General features: G+C 49.5%; 1 protein-coding gene across 1 annotated transcript in view; it reads left to right on the forward strand.

Annotated features, from left to right (window-relative positions):
- Nucleotides 1-20,116, forward strand: part of TTC21B (tetratricopeptide repeat domain 21B) — a 1,345,192-nt gene that overhangs the window by 1,277,565 nt on the left and 47,511 nt on the right. The window lies entirely within an intron of this gene.

Below are 20,116 nucleotides of genomic sequence, written 5' to 3' on the forward strand. Positions count from 1 at the left end.
CTCTTTTCTATAATATGCCCCTTTGCTGATCCAATTAGGCAGATAAAGGGGCTGATCACCTAAAAGAGCGAGGAGGACACACTGCGACGGACCCAGCTGAAAAGGAAAGTCCAACAGGTTAATAGGTGGGTGTAAGAAGGGACAGACTACTAACAGAGTAGCTACAAGTAGGTACCTGAACTAACAGTTCCCCTCCGTTCTGTAATATGGTAACCACATGTTTCCCTGTAAGAGTAAGAAATTGAAATTGCTAACCTGATACAGGGAACCAGAGTTCAACAGCCCATGAACAAAGGAATTCTTATCGTGGGCTAACCGGAGTCAGAGCGTACTGGAGAGGATTTGAAGAACCAACAATGACAGGATAAAATAACAAAAGGGGTAGTTGGTATGCAAGGTAGACCCAGGCAGCACGAGGGGCGCACTAGGCCCAAGGATGTTTACTTACTGCAGGGCATCCGAATGTGCACAGAAAGTGTCCAGTAATGAGCAGGTACTCCAGGTAGGCGAATCAGGGGAACTGGATAGGTGAAGAATGTATTAATGTGTCCAGAGGTGAGGGATAGGAAGAAAGTGAAGGCAGAGGACGGTTACCGTAGTTGTGGTAAGCAGGTACAGCTAAAAGCCTTTGAAGCACATCTACAGGGGAAGACAGCTCTTGTCCTTACAGATAGTACCATGCCCATGTACTACCTTAACAAACAGGGTGGCACTCACTCTCCAGGGCTATTCAAACATTTTGAAGTGGGCACTCAAAACACATGTTCCTCCTCTCACAGCATGTTCCAGGGGAACACAATCTTCTACCTGCTCAGCAGATACTTGTACCTACCCATAGAGCACGAGTGGCACTTGCAAGAGCGCATTCTACTCAACATATTTGCAAAGTGGGGTTTTCCAGACATTGGGCCTCATTACGAGGTTGGAGGTAGTCTTGGCGCTGTTAGCGCCATGACTACCTCCAATACCTGTACCAAGTCCGCCCTGATTCAATGGGGACTTACCGGTCTATTCCGACCTTTGTGGGACCGATAACTCCCCATTGAAAAAGGCAATCCCCATTCCCATTTGAGCCCCCATAGGGGGCCCTATGGGGGCTCAAATGGGAATGGGGAGGGAGCTAATAACGGTACCACAATTTGCGGTACCGTTATTTGCTCCCTGGTCCCTTTGCGGCTCCCTCTAAGGGGGCCTGGTAAAACCGGATGCCCTTAACGAAGCCCGGTATCCCTTTGCGCCCACCTCGTAATGAGGCCCATTGACTTATTTGCGACTCTGGAGAATGCCCAGTGCCCAGATTACGTCTTCAGTTACCCACATAAATTCTCCAAAGAGAATGGACTCTGGATAACATGGTCTGGAAGATTTGCCTACGCTTTACCTCTGAGTCTCCTTCTCAACAGGATAGTGCACAAGATGCAACAGGAACAAGTCATGATGATCCTGGTGGCACCAATGTGAGCCCGACAGCCATGATTCTTCCATCTCATGAGAATGTCAGTCTACCTTCCCAAGAAATTACCATGCCCGTACAACATGCTGTCACAGGACCAACAGGAAACACTGCATCCGTACCCCCAAACACTCAACTTAGCAGTTTGGCTCCTGAAGTCCTAGAGTTTGGGCACCTCCTACTCCCTCAGCGGTGGGTGGACATACTCAGGGAAGCATGGAAACCCAACACCACGCATTGTTACTCCAATAAGTGGAAACGTTTTTTTGTTTGGTGCAATTTTAAAAACGTCAATACTATTAACTGTTCCCCTAAAGATATTGGCCCTCATTACGAGCATGGCGGTCTGGGAAGTATGGTACCGGTAAGCATGTCGGTACCGTACTTCCCCAACTGACATACTACGGGCTCTGCTCGTGGGAACCATTTCACCCGCCAGGGTAACGGCCCCCACGAGCAGAGCACATCGGATGCACAGGCACAACTCTGAATGTGCCAGTGCATCCGACGTCCCCATCCCGATTCAGCCCTATGGGGCAGAATGGGGATGGGAAGGCCCTTGATTTCAGCACCAGAAAATGGGCAATTACCGGGTCCGCCTAACTCGGCATGACCCGGTTCTTGCCAATGCACGGGTGCCGGAAAAAATGCAACTCCGGCGGCAGCCGTGCCGTTATTAACGGCACGGCTACTGCCAGAGTTGTAATGAGGCCCATTGTCTTTTATCTAACACATCTGTTAGACTCAGGACTTATCAATTCTTTGAAGGTCCACCTGGCTCCTCTGTCATTAAGCTCTCATGGTGGAAGATTCCTGTCATTAAGGCTTTCATTGAGGAGGTATTTAAGGAAGGCATGGTATCAAAGGAAGACCGACACAAGTGATCACAGTTCAAGGGTGTTTATTAAACTGTTTAAATGGGTGAGATAAACGCCTAATCTAAACCTAAATCTAAGATGGGCGCAAGCTACTACCATCAAATAATAATAATACAGTCCTAGTGGAGTCTAGTCAAATAAAAAGGGCCTATATTAAAAGAAACTATTGCCAATCCTTACAGCCATGCTACAAAATAGTGTGGGATAATGTTCACAAGAAACAAAAGAAGTGTTCACAAAACCATAAGTCAGGATGGTATGCCAGGGTCTCCCTTCCCCATGTTTGAAGCACGGGACAAGGCGGGACTCTTGAGCACAGCACACTCCTGGTCCTCTCTGGGACGAGCTCAGTTGCGTTTCTCTATACAAGGCCTTCTGTTCCCAAGTCTCTTCTCATGCAAAGTCTCTTGCTTCAGAGGCCCTGATATGCCAAACATAACAAGTTCCTTCTGTTAACCTTCACACCGGTTGATTACCCTTCACCTTTGGATCCCCCTGAGTCGGGCTCTGATCCTTCTTTCAGCGTCAACCTCCCAAAGCACTTTCCAGTTTGAACAGAGACTTCCGAAGGGCGATCTCGTCTCACTGGGTCACACTGTCAGTCTATGGCAAGTGCGGGCTTCACCAAATCACAGTAAGCACAGCATTCCCCTCAGCATGGCACAAACGCCTATTTCACAATTCCCTCAATCATGTTCACACTTTCACAATCATCAAAACATCTGCAACGTGTCAAGGACTTTCGATTGTACAAGGGCTTGGCTTGACCCTTGTGTGACCATCTTGACACATTACGTCAGCCTTCCCTATGGCCTCTAGGTACTTGTAGTGTCAATACTCTTTCAGCTCAACACATTCTCTTTGTTCAGGAGAGGGGTCCCAGTGCCCACATGGCAACAGACCACTCTATCTCTGGTACCAAATTAATTCTCAAAAGAAAAGACCTTTGTATCTTAATCTTCTTAATGTTGCCACTGCAACCTTCAGCCTAACACAGTCCGGTCCCACAATCGGGTTCTTCAGCACAGCCGGTGAGTCGGAACTTGTTAGTGTTTCTTTTGCCACTGGAGTCGAGGGCAGTACCACGATGGCAACCGCATCTCCCCGCGCTGGCTATCAGTGCGGGAGGGTTCCATGTACCGCTGACATCTGTCGCACCATTCGCCAGCTGCGATTCCCGGTCTTGTGTTGTATTTGTCAGAGGCTTCGCGGGGTGGGATTGAAAAGGGCAAGGGCCACTCCCTCCTTGACGTCCTTTCAGGTCTTGCCGCCTTTCTCCTCCGTTAGAACTACCGTCCTGGAATAGCTTCTTACTTGTGCGTTCGGCCTTGCTCAGAGTGTGCTTTCGTGCTCTGCATTTTATCCCTATGGGGAAGGGAAAGGGCAGTCAGGTGTGTGTAGTTATCGTCAACTGCCTGACTCTGCCTGACCCTTGTGTTGGGACATGTCAGGTAAACGGCTGGCTCTGGCGTTAGTCCGTTGTCTTTCACGGTGTGAGAAAGTGTTTGTGTTGGATAAGGGGGTAGAGTTTATAAATATCCTACTGGGCCGGTTCGGGAAATGGTGTCATAAGGAAGGGGATACCTTATCTTGCCCTTCGGTGTCCGACTTCCACTCCTAGAAGACGCCCAATCCAGGAGATCCTCCCGCACTGTTCCACCCCCAGGAACTGGCTCCAACAGCGATGGCCATGTCCTGGCCACCTGGATGACAGGGACTAGCGGGTGAGACACCTTCAGTTTTCTCACAGGTAAAAAGACTTCACCCCCCTGATTTCCAATCCAACTCCCGAATGGGACTTGAATGTTGTTCTTACAAGGTTAATGGGTACTCCTTTCAAACCCATGTACAAGGCTAGCCTTAAGGCCCTCACCTATAAGACTGCCTTCTTGGTGACCATTACTTTGATAAGGGAGTTGGTAAACTTCAGGCCCTTTCAGTTCAGGACCCATTTGTGACTATGCACAAAACGTGGGTGTGTGCGCAAAACCACCTTGTCCTTGGTTTTGCGCACACCCACAGTTTGTACCTAAATTAATCTCGAAGTTCTAGCTGACTCAATCAATCGAACTTTCCACTTTCTTTCAGAACCCCAACGACCTGGCAGAAAGAAGCCTTCATACACTTGACGTGCAGAGGGCAGTAATTTACTACCTTGAAAAAACTAGACCACTGAGAAAGACGAACCAACTCTTTGTGACAGTGACAGCTGATAGAGAAGGGGACCCTGTCTCTAAATCAGCCATTTCCAAATGGATGCAAATTGCATGACATTGCGTTACTCTCTTGCCAAAAGAGATCTGCCCTTTACGCCTATAGCTCACTCTACTCGGGACACATGGGGTACAATAGCATTCATTGGAAATGTTCCTCTAGATTCCATTTGAAAAGCAACGACCTGTAGTTTGTTCACGCTTTCACGCAGCACTACTGCTTAGAGACACACTCTAAGCCTGACTCAGGTGGGACAGGCGGTGTTAAGACATCTCTTTGCTACTGTCCCTTTACACATCCCCTTCCCATCGTCTGGTACTGCTCACTAGTCTATGCACAGCATGTGATTCTAAGCAGATACACAAGCATCAGAAGACATGCATTACTCACCATAATCGTATTTCTGATGATTGTATCTGCTTAAATTCACATGTGCCCACCCTTCCTCCCCTCTTGGAGTAGAAGGAACATGGATAAGTTACACATTCACTCTTCTATACTCGCGCATCTGCAAGGCTCCCTCGCGGCAGAAGAAAAACCTTGACGCTTGAAGGATTTTAGGTACACTACATGTCACGTTGGGGATAGTGTTAAAGTCACGCCCATGTGAATTCCCTTTTCAATCTTTGAAAAAAGATGCAATACTAGCCGATTAACACTGAATGTCAGGCTATATGTACAGCATGTGAATCTAAGCAGATCCAATCATCCGAAATAAAATTACGGTAAGTAATGTATGTCATGTTCTCTCAGTAGATGTAGTGCTTTGTTTGTGGGCATGTAAGTTAGTTAAATTTGGCACCACAATACAACATAGGGATAGAGGACTAAATACAAGTAAACTTGGGCAATGCTTCTCTCAAAGTAAACGTCCTCTTCTACATGGCTTTCATTGAACATTAATTAAAACGAAATAGACATTGTATATCTCTTTTTGGATTTTAGAACCCTGATGATCGCTGGTGACAACAAGAACGAAATCATGTGTTGGCTAAAACTGCAACAGACTTTACTGGCTGAAATTTGAATAAAATCGGTTCAAATTGAAATTGAACGCGCTGGCTCAGATTTGCATAAAATTCAAACTCGTTTCAATCTAAGAGTTAATATCTATTTCACAAAATTGTGTCGTTCAATAAGACAACTCGCCAGTGTCTCATTCTAAATTTCGGGATTTGATAGTGCCCTTCTTGAAAAGAGACCCCACTTTTGAGCATCTACTTTGTGACCACCACGCCAACCTCTTTTCCTACAGCCCAGGTGCAAAGCAGGGGTTCCCTAGGAATGATGTAAATGGGGATGGAATGTTGTTAGGCTATGTCCCTTATTTGCCTCTTTACATGTCTGCATGGTGCACTGTGATACTATTATTCTGAGTTTGCAACCTCGGCATCCTATCGAGTCTGGGTTGTTTCCATAAGCGCTGTCCTACTAGTGCAGAAAAATGCTTAGGGAACACCCAGTGTCTCTTGATGCACACATTCTTTTAGGGCTTGGAGCTTGGCTTCCTTAAAGTGCATACATGTGTCTTGGTATGGCAGCCCTCTGCCATTCTTGGCTTTATACTGGATCTTCTTTTTGGCCCTTGGTTTTCTCCCATTGCAAGCAAATGTAAGTATAAGGATGTTTAATAAACAAAACCAATAAATCATTGTTTTGCATTTCCTACCACCAGTTTTCACATCGCTAAGAATTAGACTTTTTGCTATTGTCATTGGAGAGCAGAAAAAAAAGAAAAATGAGGGATGACCATTTTAGTTCCTAAACCAGGATTTTAAAGGTCAGTTCAAAGTATAAGTACCATATAGTGGTGAGCAAAGATTTTGCCCGTGAAGCGAAACGTGAGGAATCCGCACTGGAATCTGCTTCCAGTTGTTGAAATTTCACCCGGTTTTGTGTGGTTTCGCACAGAGCATAGTGTTTCGTTCCAATGTTAGTTTCGTGTAGTGTGGTGAGAAACTTAGTGCAGGTCTATTATCACTCTTGGCTGGGTTCTCAACACAAACGTCATGCGCATCTTTTTTCGATACGTACTAATTTCGTGCAGTGGCATGAGAAACTTTGCACGGTTTTCCACTACCTGCGCCAGTTTCGCACAATGACACGAGAAACTTTGTGCATTCTTATTTTAGATCTGTTGTGGCATGAGAAACTTGGCACAGGTTTTTCGAACCGGGATAGGTTTGGGCAGCAGCACAGGCAGCTTCATGCTGCTCTTTTCGATTTGTGCTATGTTTGCGCAGCGGCACGAGAAACTTTGTGCAGCTTTTTGTTTGATTCGTGCTAGGTTCGCAAAGCGTCATGAGAAACTTTGTGCCGCTCTTTTTCGATTCGTGCTAGGTTCGCGCAGCGGCACAAGAAGCTTTGCGTGGCTCGTTTCAGTTTGCGAGATGGCATGAGAATTTTAGCACAACTCTTGTCGATATGCAGGGATTGTTGATTGCGGTGAAACTGATCTAATTTACAGATCTCGCTTCTCCGGTGGGCAGAACAGAATATAACAAATTTGCCCAGCCCTAGTGTCTTACCGCATGGACGTATCCACCATAGGTCTTCTAGGACACATACTGCCCCATTGTGGAACTGCTGCTCATTAAGATGAAAGCTGTTTTGCAGTGTCTTATTCCACAGCCAGTAAAAGGTATACAAGGTTTCCTTTATTGGTGATTTGTTCATGATATCTTGGAAGTCCCATAACCTCTAATGGCTCTAACTAGAAAGGGTGCCCATTTTAAAATGGGTAGAAAAAATTGCTATGACGGTATTTGGCCAAGTTAAAAGGGCTTCTGTCACTGTGTCTGTCTTGCAACAGCAAATCATGTTCTGCTTCAGTCAAAAAAGTCAGATCTGACAGGGTCCATTTTCCTGTTGTGTTTTCGCGACAATATTCTACTAATCATGAGCCATACTCAGTGCCATATTTTTCAAGCAGTCTTGGCGATGAAGAAGAAACTGCACGATAAATGATAATCAGCTCCTAGGAATCGATGCTTCATTTAGTACAAGGAGCACTCGGTGCTGGAGAGGCTGTTACTGACCACAAAACTCTACTGGTCTTAAGTACATTAAAATGTTTAAAAGGCTCTTTTTGTTAGTGCTGTGTTTTGTGATTACAAACCGGTTTAAAAAATCGGTATGACAGATGTTTTTATCATATAGGCAAGTGGCAGATGAAACAAGAGGTCCTATCAGACTACTAGATCCTTAACTTTCGTAAGCAATGATTAAAATCCCTATGTACTTTGGATAAAGCCGTATTGAGTTCCTTACATACTAGGGTTTCCAGTAATCCGTCCACTATATTGGATCTATAGACCGCTAATTACCCTCCAAACATCACTTGCTGTATTTGCCTAGGGCACTCTATTTCCACACAAAACAGTGACAGCATCCCTTAGGTACAGAATGGTGCCACTGTGCAGACCACTGCTAGGGAAGGGAACAGGAAATGTATGGATACAGGGGATGGTTCAAAACCTAGAGGTGAAAGGTGGCAAGTTGATGTTTGGGAGATGAGGAGTTTAGGCCCAATGTCTCACCTTTCAGATCCAAGAGAGCACACATAGAGACCATGCAAATGCTGTGGTGTGTGGTATAAATCCCAATAATGGAAGATAACAAGAAAGAAAGGCAGACCACAGATAGGTACAAAGAGGGGTGGCAATGGAGGAATAGTGGCCTACAGCGTAGTGGCACATTCGGCAGTAGGGGTTGGGGAGCAACATAGAGAATGCTGCAGTGAAAGATGGTGGCATTATGATGTGTGATTGAAATGGCACCAAACCTGTTTTCCTCCCGCCACATAGCTACATCAACATGACCTTAATTGATGTCATGCCACCAAACCTTGCTAGATAGTCGAGCAACAAAAGAGACCTTAAGCAGTACAACACTGGTTTTGGTGTCTACAAGAACATAAAGATGTACTTGCATGCCATAATGTTTGATATATATTCAAGTAAGGAAAAAGGCACCAAGACCATAGAGCTGTTCCATCTCTCTCTGTATTGCTTATTTCCTTGGTTTCATTGTAGAATTGCCCTAGTGCAAGATCAAAAAACTATTTTGGTTGTAATTAACTGTCTAGGAATCCATATGCTGTCCCATTTGACACATCAAAGAGTGATGCATGGGAAACATTAAATCGATCAAACCACTACATAAGGGGGAGAACAAAGATGATCTCTGCTCATGCCAGGAAATGTAGTTCTTCATTCCTGTATAACGGTAGAACCAACATCTTTTCCTAAAGAGAGACACAAAGAGGGATGACAATAACTCTGCAAGTGCGAAACATATGCACATGAGACCATTTATTTTCACCAAGCAATGCTCAAGTGGTTTGTGTGCTAACGTAAGGTGTGTCCTGCTTGCTTCCCTGGTGAATTACCGGTATGGGAGTGCCTCTCCTTCAAAGTACTACACTCTGAAATGCAGTGGGGATAGCAGGCATAAATGTGAACCACCAAACATGGCACATATAAACTGAATGCATTCCAAACCACCACCCCCTTTGTAAAGCAACTGTGGAATACGTTTTTGGCATTATTTTAAGGGAACGGAAATATCAAACAATTGGGGGATAACCAGCATATCTGTTACTCTCAAGCATTATACATGGATCTGAGTCATAATACTGGTTGAAATTAATCATAGGCTATATAGTCTGGTCAAAATGCAACACTGTCTCAATGCAAGGCCTCGCTCAACTCTGTCAAAATCCATAAACTTAACATTTCTAAATTATTCTTTCCAACCAGAGATTCCTTATATTAGATATATCCTCCAGGTGCCAGCATGGCTTTTGATTTCTTTCCAGCCACTATTGGGCATGCTGCGTTTGCAGGTCAGCACTACTCACCATTGTTAGCACCCATGACTTTGAATGTGAGGTCATGCATTGTATATATAAAACCCATACGCCCCATGACTGTAGCACCTTTAGTCTGTGTGTTCCGTATGCTGCTTTGGGAATATTTCACTGCTTCAGGAACATGCCACTATTTCACCCCAAATGTACTGTCGACATGTCTCCCCACAAGGCCTAAGGCTTTAAGTCAAATAGGGACTGCAGGAAACGAATGTCTTTACCTCACCAACACAAACGCTGCATTTGGTGCTTTGGTCCTGATCATGACAATAAAGACACAGAATCATGTCAGTCAATGCACTGGAAACCCTAAGGGAATGTGCTGCAAAGCTCTTTAAAGCTCTTCACCACTCCCCACAAGGATATGAAGAAACCCACTTCATCTCCGACTTCTTCAAAAATCTTCCACTTTCAAAGACAATCTTCCCCCAATTGGAACCAAATTAAAGAAGTTGAGGAGATGAGCCTCACTCTTGTTATGAAGGTTTGAGCGACCTGAGGTATGTCACCTGCTAGTCGCCAATTATCTGTCATCCAGGTGGCCAGGACACAGCCATCGCTTTGGGATCCATTTCTGGGGGGTGTACCAGTGCAAGAGGATCACCTGGATGAGGGGTCTTCGGGAGGGTGTGAGTGGGACACGGGAGGGTGAGAAGCAGTATCACCTTCCCTGTAATACCTTTTCTCCGTCCTACCAGGTAGGATACCTAGGCTCCTACAACAAAGCAGCGTCAGTAAAGACAGCACAGCCGGTGAGTTGGAGAGATGGATACCAAACCAGCCTGTTTTTTGAACCACGGTTGAAAGCAGCAACATAGTATCAAGTTGGCCGTTATTCAACTTAGATACTACCTCCTAGGAAGAAAGTTCACATTCTCCAGCATGGGGTCTGGCATGGATTCACATGCTCATGAATATTCCCCGTCGTCAGGCTGGGAATCCTCGGTAAAGAAAAAATCAATATCCGTATCAGAGTTTCTGATCTGTCTTTCTTAATAGTAGCCAATCACTGATCTCTGGGTCATACTGCCCCCAGCCAATGACAGCCCTCTCCCTAAGCCCCGCCTCTGGCAGCCATCCTCAGATTTTTACCGCACGCTCAAGTGCTGGGAGTCCTCGTGTTTAGCGCTTGATGTTTTTTTACTGCGTTTTTATGCTTTTTCAGGAGAATTTCTCATTTTTTTGGTTTAATCGAGCCTCAAGCTCCACCGTTTCTACTTCCGATAACGGGGACCCATTTCGGAATTCTTCTATGCCACTCAAGGGTGAAGTTTTCGTCGAGTTTACACTTCTTGGAGGATTCCGTAAGATCTGCGGCCTACCTCAAGACATGGCCCAGGACAAAGGGAGCTCGACGCCCGGATCCAAGCTGTTCAGGAACTGCCCTGGATGCGGATTATATAACGTTTTCAAGGAGGACGAGCATTCACAATGTCTCTACTGCCTCCATGGGGACAAGACGCACGTGGAGAAGGACTGTGCGTTCTGTAAGAACCTTTCGGAACGGACCAAACAAGATCGTTGTTCCCGCCTCGCCACCTGGCTGGAGAAGGGCACAGCAAGTGAGAAGGCGAAGAAGAAGTCTGAGCAGGCTTCTAAGTCCTTTGAGGGCGCCCCGGCGACGGGGGCCCAACAGAAGGCCAAACACTGCGAGTCTGCGGGCTCCGGGAGCGCCGAAAGGTCGAGCTCTTCGGTTGCCAAGCAGGGCGCTACTTCCCCGGCACGTTCGACCACGAGCCAGTGCTCTGGGTCGGGGAAGAGGAAGTCCGAGAACCCGGGTAGGCCGCTGGAGCGGACCCGGTCGATCTCGAAGGGGGAGCAAGGCGTTGACCCTCCCCCCAAGGCAAAGGCCCAGGACGCACCTAAGGTGGTGGGCCTTGATCCACCTGGCTAAGGCCTCTACCGAAGTGGTCTCTGCGACCCCGGCGGAGCCGGCTGAGACTACGCCAATGGAAACGGCTCTGGGCCCAGAGTATCCCTGCCACCGCAGGGGAATCCTCTTTCTAGCCCATCGCTAAGAGCCCGTGAAGCCCTCGGTTGAAAAAGAGGGAGGGGGGGGCGGTGGCTGTTACAGACTCGGAATCAGCCTCTGAGGAGGAACTGGTGGAGACCGAGAGGGGCCTCAACGAAAGGTCCATAGGCCTCAACGAGAGGTTCATAAACCTCAATGAGAGGTTCGAGAAGGTTCGATCCAAGGAGACGGTCCCTACTGACGTGATCGATGGGAGCGACAGGGACGACGAACAGGGCCCACGGGAACGGCCATCCCGTCCGTCGCAGCCATTGCCTGAGCCCCAGGATAGCTTGGCGGCCATTTTGTTGGCAATCCAATCCTTATGTACTGAGATAAGGACGAGATTACCACGCACCCCAACGGAGGAGCCAGAACCAGGCCCGTCGGGAAGCCCTCTGAACAAGCGGAGGAGAGTCCACCCTGCTCCGCCCTTCGTGCCCGCGAGACCGGCGGACCCCTCATCGGGAGAGGATACGGCGACGGGGACGGACGTCGACGGCGGCGATGACACAGCAGACATCCCATCGTCGCCTCCCCCGCAGGCGTCCCCAGCCGACGAGGTTGGCTCTTTCCACGCCATGATAACCAGGGCATCCGTGATCTTCCAGCTGTGCCCTGAAGAACAGAAAAAGGAGGGGTTTCTGTACCAGCGACGAGAGGCTAAGAGGAAGACAGTCCTCGCAGTGCCTTTACTCGACCACATCTGGGACGAGGGGCTTGCTGTCCTCAAGAACCCTGCCACGACACCCACCAAGAGGGACAGGTACGAGAAGAAGTACAGAGTCCTGATGCCGCCCCCCTTGTGCCTCAGGGCCCAGCCCATGCCGGACTCGGTCGTCTCGGCAGCGGCTAAGAAGAAGGCAGCGGGCGCGGCAGCTTCAACTTCCACCTCCCCGCCGGACAGCGAGGGTAAGAAGTTAGACTCTATGGGACGATGAGTCATCTCGTCGGCAGCGACGACGATTAAGGCGGCCAATGCCTTAGCGATCGTGGCCCGCTACGACAGGGAGCTCTGTTTCAAGATGGCTCCCCTGCTAGATTTCCTGCCGGATGACAAAAGGGGGGAGGCCCTAGAGATTCTGCAGGAGGGCGCGGTGGCATCGGATCACGTCATTACGGTGGCAGCGGACATTGCCGATACCGGATTTTGCCAACTGGGCAACAGAGTTTTCCTCCGACGACGAGGATGGCTCAAGGCGACAGACTTTTGCCAGGACGTCCAGACCAGAGTGACGGCAACAACCTCTTTGGTAAGGCAGTGGATGAGTCTCTACAGGCCATCAAGACCGACTCGGAGACGGCCGGGGCCCTTGGGGTGCTTCAGCAGCGACGGCCCTTTCGGAGCTCTGGAGGCAGACAGTGTGCCTCCAAAGGATCCAGCGGTGGCTCCTCCACCTACCACCAGGCGGCCTGCTCCTCTTCCCAGGAGGCCTACAGTGATCGCAGCAAACAAGGGGGTTACCGCCGTCGTCGCCAAGGAGGCCAAGGCAGCAAGGCCGCCTCCAAGCAAGAATGACCCGGCCGTGTTGTTGGGCCCCCACCGAAGCACCCCGGTGGGAAGGCCGGCTGACGAAGTTCGTCGGCGTGTGGGAGTCCATCTCCACCGACCCTTGGGTGTTGGACACCCTGGCCAACGGGCACTCGCTGGAATTCCAAAAGAAGTGCCCTCGCATTCCTCCCGTGGCCAGGAAGGAAAATCACGTCCCTCAACTGTTGTTGGAGGTAAGGGCGATGCTCAAGAAAGGTGCCATCGAGCTCGTCCCCAGAAGGCTGCGGGGCTCTGGAGTGTACTCAAGGTACTTCCTCGTCAGGAAGAAGACAGGCGTTGGCGCCCTATCCTGGACCTGCGCCTCTTAAACAAGTACATCAAGGCGCAGAAATTCAGGATGGTCACCCTCCAGCATGTGCTGGGACAGCTGGAGGAAGGCGACTTCCTATCGTCTTTGGACCTGGAGGACGCTTACTTCCACATCCCTATTCTAAAAAGGCACAGGAAGTTCCTCAGGTTTGTGGTTCAGGGACGTCACTACCAATTCAGGGCCCTACCGTTCGGATTAAAGTCGGCACCCAGGGTTTTTACCAAGTGCCTGGCACCAGTGGCGGCGCGGCTGCGTCTGCAGGGGGTCCACGTTTACCCCTACCTGGACGACTGGCTAATCTGCGCAAGGAGAAGGGAACTCGCTGTCGAACACCCGGTGAGGACCGTCCGGTTGCTCACGGAGCTGGGGTTCGCCATCAACTACCCCAAATCCCACCTGGTTCCATCGCAGATAGCACTGTTTCTGGGAGCGAAGCTCGATATAGTGGGGCAATTGGCCTCCCCTTCAGAGGAGAGGACCAAGACCATCCTGGGAAAGGTGCGGCGCCTGCTAGCCACGGATGTGGCCAGGGTGAGGTCCATCAAGTCCCTCCTCGGGATGATGTCCTCATGCATCTACCTTGTACCCCTTTGCAGACTTCGGATGCGTCCGCTACAGGAGTTTCTCGATGCCCGCTGGCTCCAAGCCAGGGGCTGTTTCGAGGACAGGATCCCTCTCGACGAGGAGTTCCGTCGGGCGATCTTATGGTGGGGCATCCGTGCTCACCTCACGACAGGCATGGAATTTCAAATCCCGGCGTTTCAGGAGACGGTGACAACGGACGCCTCTCTGGAGGGTTGGGGGGCCCAGACCGGAGACCTCCACTCAAGAGGCCTTTGGCTCCCGGAGGAGAGGTCTCTCCACATCAACATTCTGGAGCTCCGAGCAGTGTTCTGGGCTCTCAAGTCGTTCCTTCCGTCCCTCAAGGGCAAAGTGGTGAGGATCTTCACCGACAACACCACCACGATGTTCTATATACGGAAGCAAGGAGGCACCAGATCCCCAGCCCTATCCAAGGAGGCCCAGGATCTGTGGCACTGGGCCGTCGCCCAGGGGATGTTTCTGGTTCCCTTCCACCTGGCAGGAATAAAAAACACCATCGCGGACTCACTCAGCAGGGAGCTGCGCTCGTGCCACGAGTGGGAACTGCGCCAGGACCAAGTGGATCGACTCTTCCAACGATGGGGCAAACCCCAGATCGACCTGTTCGCGACGGCGACGAACTCCAAGTGCCAGAGGTTCGCCAGCAGGTTCCCACAGCCGAGGAGCATGGGCGATGCTTTCTCGTTCCCTTGGGACGGCCTGTTTCTATACGCATTCCCTCTGTTGCCGTTGCTGCTCCGCCTCATCAACCAGCGCAAGACGTCTAGGTGCAGGATGATCCTCGTCGCACCGGCGTGGCCGAGGCAGATTTGGTTCCCAGACCTTCTGGACTTGTCAACGTCCCCACCACTCAAGCTGCCGGCGGAAGCGGATCTTCTCTCCAGGGAAGGAGGCGTCATCCTCCATCACGACCCACAGTCGCTGAACTTGCAGGCCTGGCTCCTGCAGCACTAGAGTTTGGAGGGTACGATATCCCAGCTGATTGCAGAGAGGTTCTTGCAAAGGCCAGGGCGTCCTCGACTCTCAAGTGTTACGGTCATAAGTGGAAGAGGTTCTCTGTTTGGTGCCGTACACAGAAGATTAACCCTCTGCGGATTACGGCCCCTCAAGTGCTGCCGTACCTACTGTCACTGGCCAAAGCTGGACTGGCTCACGCCTCCATAAAAATACATCTGGCTGCCATCTCCCGATACACCAGGACTACGGGACGGGCGTCCTTGTGGTCTTATCGCCTGGTAAAGGAATTCCTGAAGGGACTTTTCCGATCATTCCCGCCGGTGAAGGCCGCTGCCCCGGCGTGGGAACTTAATGTGGTGCTGACCAGGCTCATGGGAGCACCATTCGAGCCTATGCATTCGGCGCCTTTGAAGTTCCTGTCATGGAAGACAGCGTTCCTCGTGGCCATCACCTCTGCACGACGAATGGGAGAGATTCAGGCCCTATCCTGCAAGCCTCCATACTTGACTTTTCATGACACCAGGGTAATGCTGAGGACGCATCCCTCCTTCATGCCCAAGGTGCCGTCGGACTTCCACCTCAACGAGCCCTTGGTGTTACCAGTTTTCTTCCCGTCGCCTTCGACGCCGGCCGAGAGGACTTTGCACTCGCTGGATGTAGCTAGAGCGCTGAAGTTCTACGTGGACTGCACGAAGAGTTTTCGGAAGACGTCACAACTGTTCGTGAACTTTGGGTCTGTGAATCAAGGGAAGGCTCTCTCGAAGACTTCCATTTCCAGATGGCTCTCCGGCTGCATCATGCATTGTCACCGGTTGGCTAACCGACCGCTGCCCGTCCGTCCGAGAGCCCATTCGACCAGAGTGATCGCTGCTACCACAGCGTTCCTGTCTGGTGTGCCCCTGCCGGACATCTGCAGGGCTGCTACGTGGAGGTCGACGCACACCTTCACAAGATTCTACTGTGTCGATCGGGACTCCAGGGGGGAGTCCAGGGTCGGCCAAGCAGTGCTGCGCAACCTGTTCGCTTAAGGTGAGCCTGGTGAGGAGGTAAGAGATGCTTAATGTTGAGTTGTATTGCTTTATGTTGAGCCTGTTGCCACCTCCCGTGGTTGTGCATGTGTATACTGCTATGTATTCTTTTATTCATGAGCATTTGAATCCATGCCAGACCCCATGCTGGAGAAGGAACAAGTTACTTACCTGTAACTGTTGTTCTCCAGCATGGGTCTGGCATGGATTCACATGCGAACCCTCCCACCTACCCCTCTGCGGCTCTTCACTTGGCCATGCTGCCACTTGGTGTGCTACCAAATCTGAGGATGGCTGCCAGAGGCGGGGCTTAGGGAGAGGGCAGTCATTGGCTGGGGGCAGTATGACCCAGAGATCAGTGATTGGTTACTACTAAGAAAGACAGATCAGAAACGAAACTGATACTGATTTTTTCTTTACCGAGGATTCCCAGCCTGACGACGGGGAATATTCATGAGCATGTGAATCCATGCCAGACCCATGCTGGAGAACAACAGTTACAGGTAAGTAACTTGTTCCTTCGTCGTGGACCATTCTCGGTTGAGTTGGATTAGCCAACAAAAAGACTCTAGCCCTTGAGTTGTCCAATGGTTCTTAGACCTGCAACCCTACTATTTCACTTTGGAGCACTGAAAAGGTAAAGACCAAGGGAACAGGGATTTCCTCTCTCTGTTCCCCTGTGAAATCGTTGCGGCTACACCGCATAGGGGAAGGGTATGTGAGAAACCTCAAGGTGTCTCACTCGCTAGTCGCCAGGGATCTGTCATCCAGGTGGCTAGGACATGGCCATCGGTTTAGAATCCACTTCCTGGGGTTGGACCAGTGCAGGAGGATCCCCTGATGAGGAATCTTTGGGGAATGGAAGTGGGACACCGGAGGGTGAGATGCGGTACCCCCTTCCCTGTAACCCCTTTTCTCTGGAAAATGGACTAACACCAGAGCCGTATACCTGACTTGTCCCGATATAATGGTCAGGCAGGGTCAGGCAATTACCGATCATCACACACACACACACACACACACCTGACTTCCATCACACTTCCCCACACAGATAAAAGGCGGAGCACGAAAGCACACTCTGAGTGAGGCAAAGCACAGAAGGAGACAGCGGTTCCAAGATGAGTTTAATACAAGGAGAAAGACGGTGAGACCAGAGAGGGGTGCAAGGAGTGAATTGACATGGTCCTTTAAAGACTGTTACTTTCGTGAGCCTTGGAAAAGTAAGACCCCTAAAACCAGGAATGAAAGCTGATCAAACCGGCACAGTGTGTCCGAAGTACCCGGTGCTCTCCCGTGTCAATAACCAAGGCGGGGAGGAGCAATTGCCGCTGCAGTACTGTCCTTGGCTCCTACAAAAAAAGCAGCGTCAGTAAGGACAGCACAGCCGGTGAGTGGGTGAGACTGTTACCAAACCAGCCTGTATTTTGAATCAAGGTTGCATGCAGCAACATTGTAAGAAGATAAAGAAAGAGAACAGTGTGCGAGACATATGTGATGAGTGACGCGAATATAATTGTAAACCAAAGGAGTGACTGAACTTTGGGAGGCCAGGCAAAGATGCTATAGACCGAATGGTGCTGCACCACGTGGGTGCTCATTTGAAAGTCCCTGTTGGGTGTCCAACTGATGCTAAGTGTGAGAAAAGCGAATCTTGAGATTGAAGGGGTCCTGCAATGGGTCAAGCTAAACCCCATGCACATTTGAAAGTCTTTGATGGTTTAATGTATACTGAAATTGGTCCAAGCCCGGCTGAGGGATATTAATTGGGTAAAAGAAAGGGATCTGAGACTGGCTGAGGGGGATCCGGGGTGAACCGTGAGACACCCAAGTAAGAATATTCTCTGAACACTGTAAAAGGGGGATCTGAGCCCAGAAGAGGGGGATCCAATGTTGAACTTTTGTATTGAAAGGGATCTGAACCCAGCTGTTGTAAACCTGGAGACTTGTTGGAGAAGGAGACTGATTCCGAAAGGGAGAAGATACCTAGTTGAGTGAAAAGGACATATTTTGTATGGTATGGAGAAAAAGGCAATGGAAGGATCCTCTGAGGAGGGAGGAGGATGAGGTATCCTGTAAGACCTGCTGAAAGAGGCATGGAGAAGACACCTCAGAGACGTGAGAAGGGATCCTGTAAGACCCAAAGAAAAGGGCAAAAAGACAACCCCAACCCCCAAAGAACGAGAAAGAAACTGCATGCAAAATCTAGACAGAAGAGGGGGAAGGCAGACTGCAAGATCCCGATAGTGTAGTAATATGGAGTTCAGAAGACCTAGAGAGGGCCGGAGGAGGAGTGGAAGAGAGAAGAGGTGGAGTGGAGGAGGGTTGATACAGAAGGAGTGGTGAGTTGGAGAAATGATGAGAGAAATGAGAGTCTAAAACTGAAAAATATAAAAGAGGTGAGATGGTAAAAGGAAAGAGGAGGAGAGAAGAACAACTCAATGATGGGGGGAAAAGAAGGCAAGCTGGTAAATTTATGCCAAAGAGAGAAGGTGAGCGAGGCACCTTATCCCCAGAGAGGAAAGACAGAGGAGGGGAAAATGTCAATCATGTACGATTTACCCGAGAGGAGTGGGGCATCTTATCCCTTGAAAGTAGAGATGGAAACAGTGGCCAGGAAACAGGGCTATGATATGCCAGGTAGAAGCCCTACCCAAGGAGTAAGAGGCAAGAAAAAAGTAATCCGGGGCAAGGTGGGAGTGAAAGCCAGGTGAGGAGAATCTGATGCTCTGGTCAAAGAAGTGACGGAGAAGCCGGAAGCCCTGATCAAAGAAAAAGGTAGACAAAGAAACTGGTGGCTGTGATGGAAAAGGAGAAAGCACCTAGGGAGAGGGCAGAGAAAGAAAGGATTGCTGCCCCGAATGAAGAGAAAGAGCACATGCCCAAGATGAGGTCAGAGAGAAAGGCTAAAGATAATGTCAAAAGGTTCCCTTGGGGACTAACCCAGTACAGGGACAAGCAAGAAACCACATGGGTACTAAACCAGCAAAAAGATTAGAGCTACTTCAGAAAATTGTGTATTTTGTTTGACAAACTTTAAACACCCCACCCTCCTGACAAAAAGAAATATGTTAAACAGTCTTTTTTCCATAGCAACCTGTGACCCATGTTATGGTGGCATCCCAACTCTGCATTAGTGTCAGACCAGATACCTGTATTTGCCAGTCTGCAGAACATTTCTACTGTTTGTGGGTCCCAGGAACCTCTAGTCGCTTTGCTGTGACATGGTCAGTAAGTTGGCCTTGTCAAGAGGGGGTGGCGACCCCTCACTGCCTTGGTTGGGAGGCCTACAACTGTGGAACCAGAGGCAGCCCTACACCAGATGGTTCCATGTGTTAATAATCCCGCAAAAATATTGCCATACAAAAATATTGCCATATTTTTGCGGCGATAGTAAGGCATGGAACCCGCAGGGGACACCCCCGCAACCCCTGCATTATTTTTAAAGGAGTGGGGGACACCCCTGCAACCCCTGCTCCCAAAAACATTTTTGGTGGGGATAATATGTAGTGATGCCCACCAGATGAGGAAAGTTGCAATTGGGAGGGCCCCAATAACTGTCTTTTTGTAGTGCCTGCTTGCTTGCATACAGTGCAACTGACAATTACACAATACCGTTCTTACATGATGCTGGCCAGTCTTTGTTGATTTATAAAAACCACATCTAGTATCGCTTGCAAGAAGAACTTTCACCAGCCAAACCAAAGTTTTCCTTAGTGACTGGGAGCCTGAAAATCGCTTCCGGCAATGTTTGGAGGAGAGCTTGCTCAGTGACCTGGGAAACAGAATACAGCAGCGAAGAGGAGCTGCTGCATGAATAAGAAGCAGCAGAAGACTGTGTGCGCACATGGAGTATTCCAGTGACATTGCACTTACCTGGGAGAGAACCGTGAATCGTCTCCCCAGTCAACCAAGTGGACTGACAGACCAAAATGTCCCTTGCATGAATTGGAACCTGAACGCCATAACTCGCCACCACGAGCTGCCATTGCAGGGACCTGGCAGACCCACACACGAACGAGAAAGGGGCAAGCTATAGAAACCTCTGCCTCCTCTGACATCACCACAGCAATCCACAATTTCCTATTTCCCAGCTCTCCCTTTATACTGCCCTCTTTCCTCCCATTAGTCACGCCTCCTCACGACTTTGCAAGCCAATCTTTTCCTGTTCTCTCCACCTGGGTGTTGAACTCAGACATATGGTCCTGGCACTTTTCCTGATCCCTGGTCCCTATGACATGGC

Source organism: Ambystoma mexicanum, chromosome 9 (genome assembly GCF_040938575.1).
Source record: "Ambystoma mexicanum isolate Mex_15411 chromosome 9, UKY_AmexF1_1, whole genome shotgun sequence".
In the NCBI taxonomy this organism is placed as follows: Eukaryota; Metazoa; Chordata; class Amphibia; order Caudata; family Ambystomatidae; genus Ambystoma; species Ambystoma mexicanum.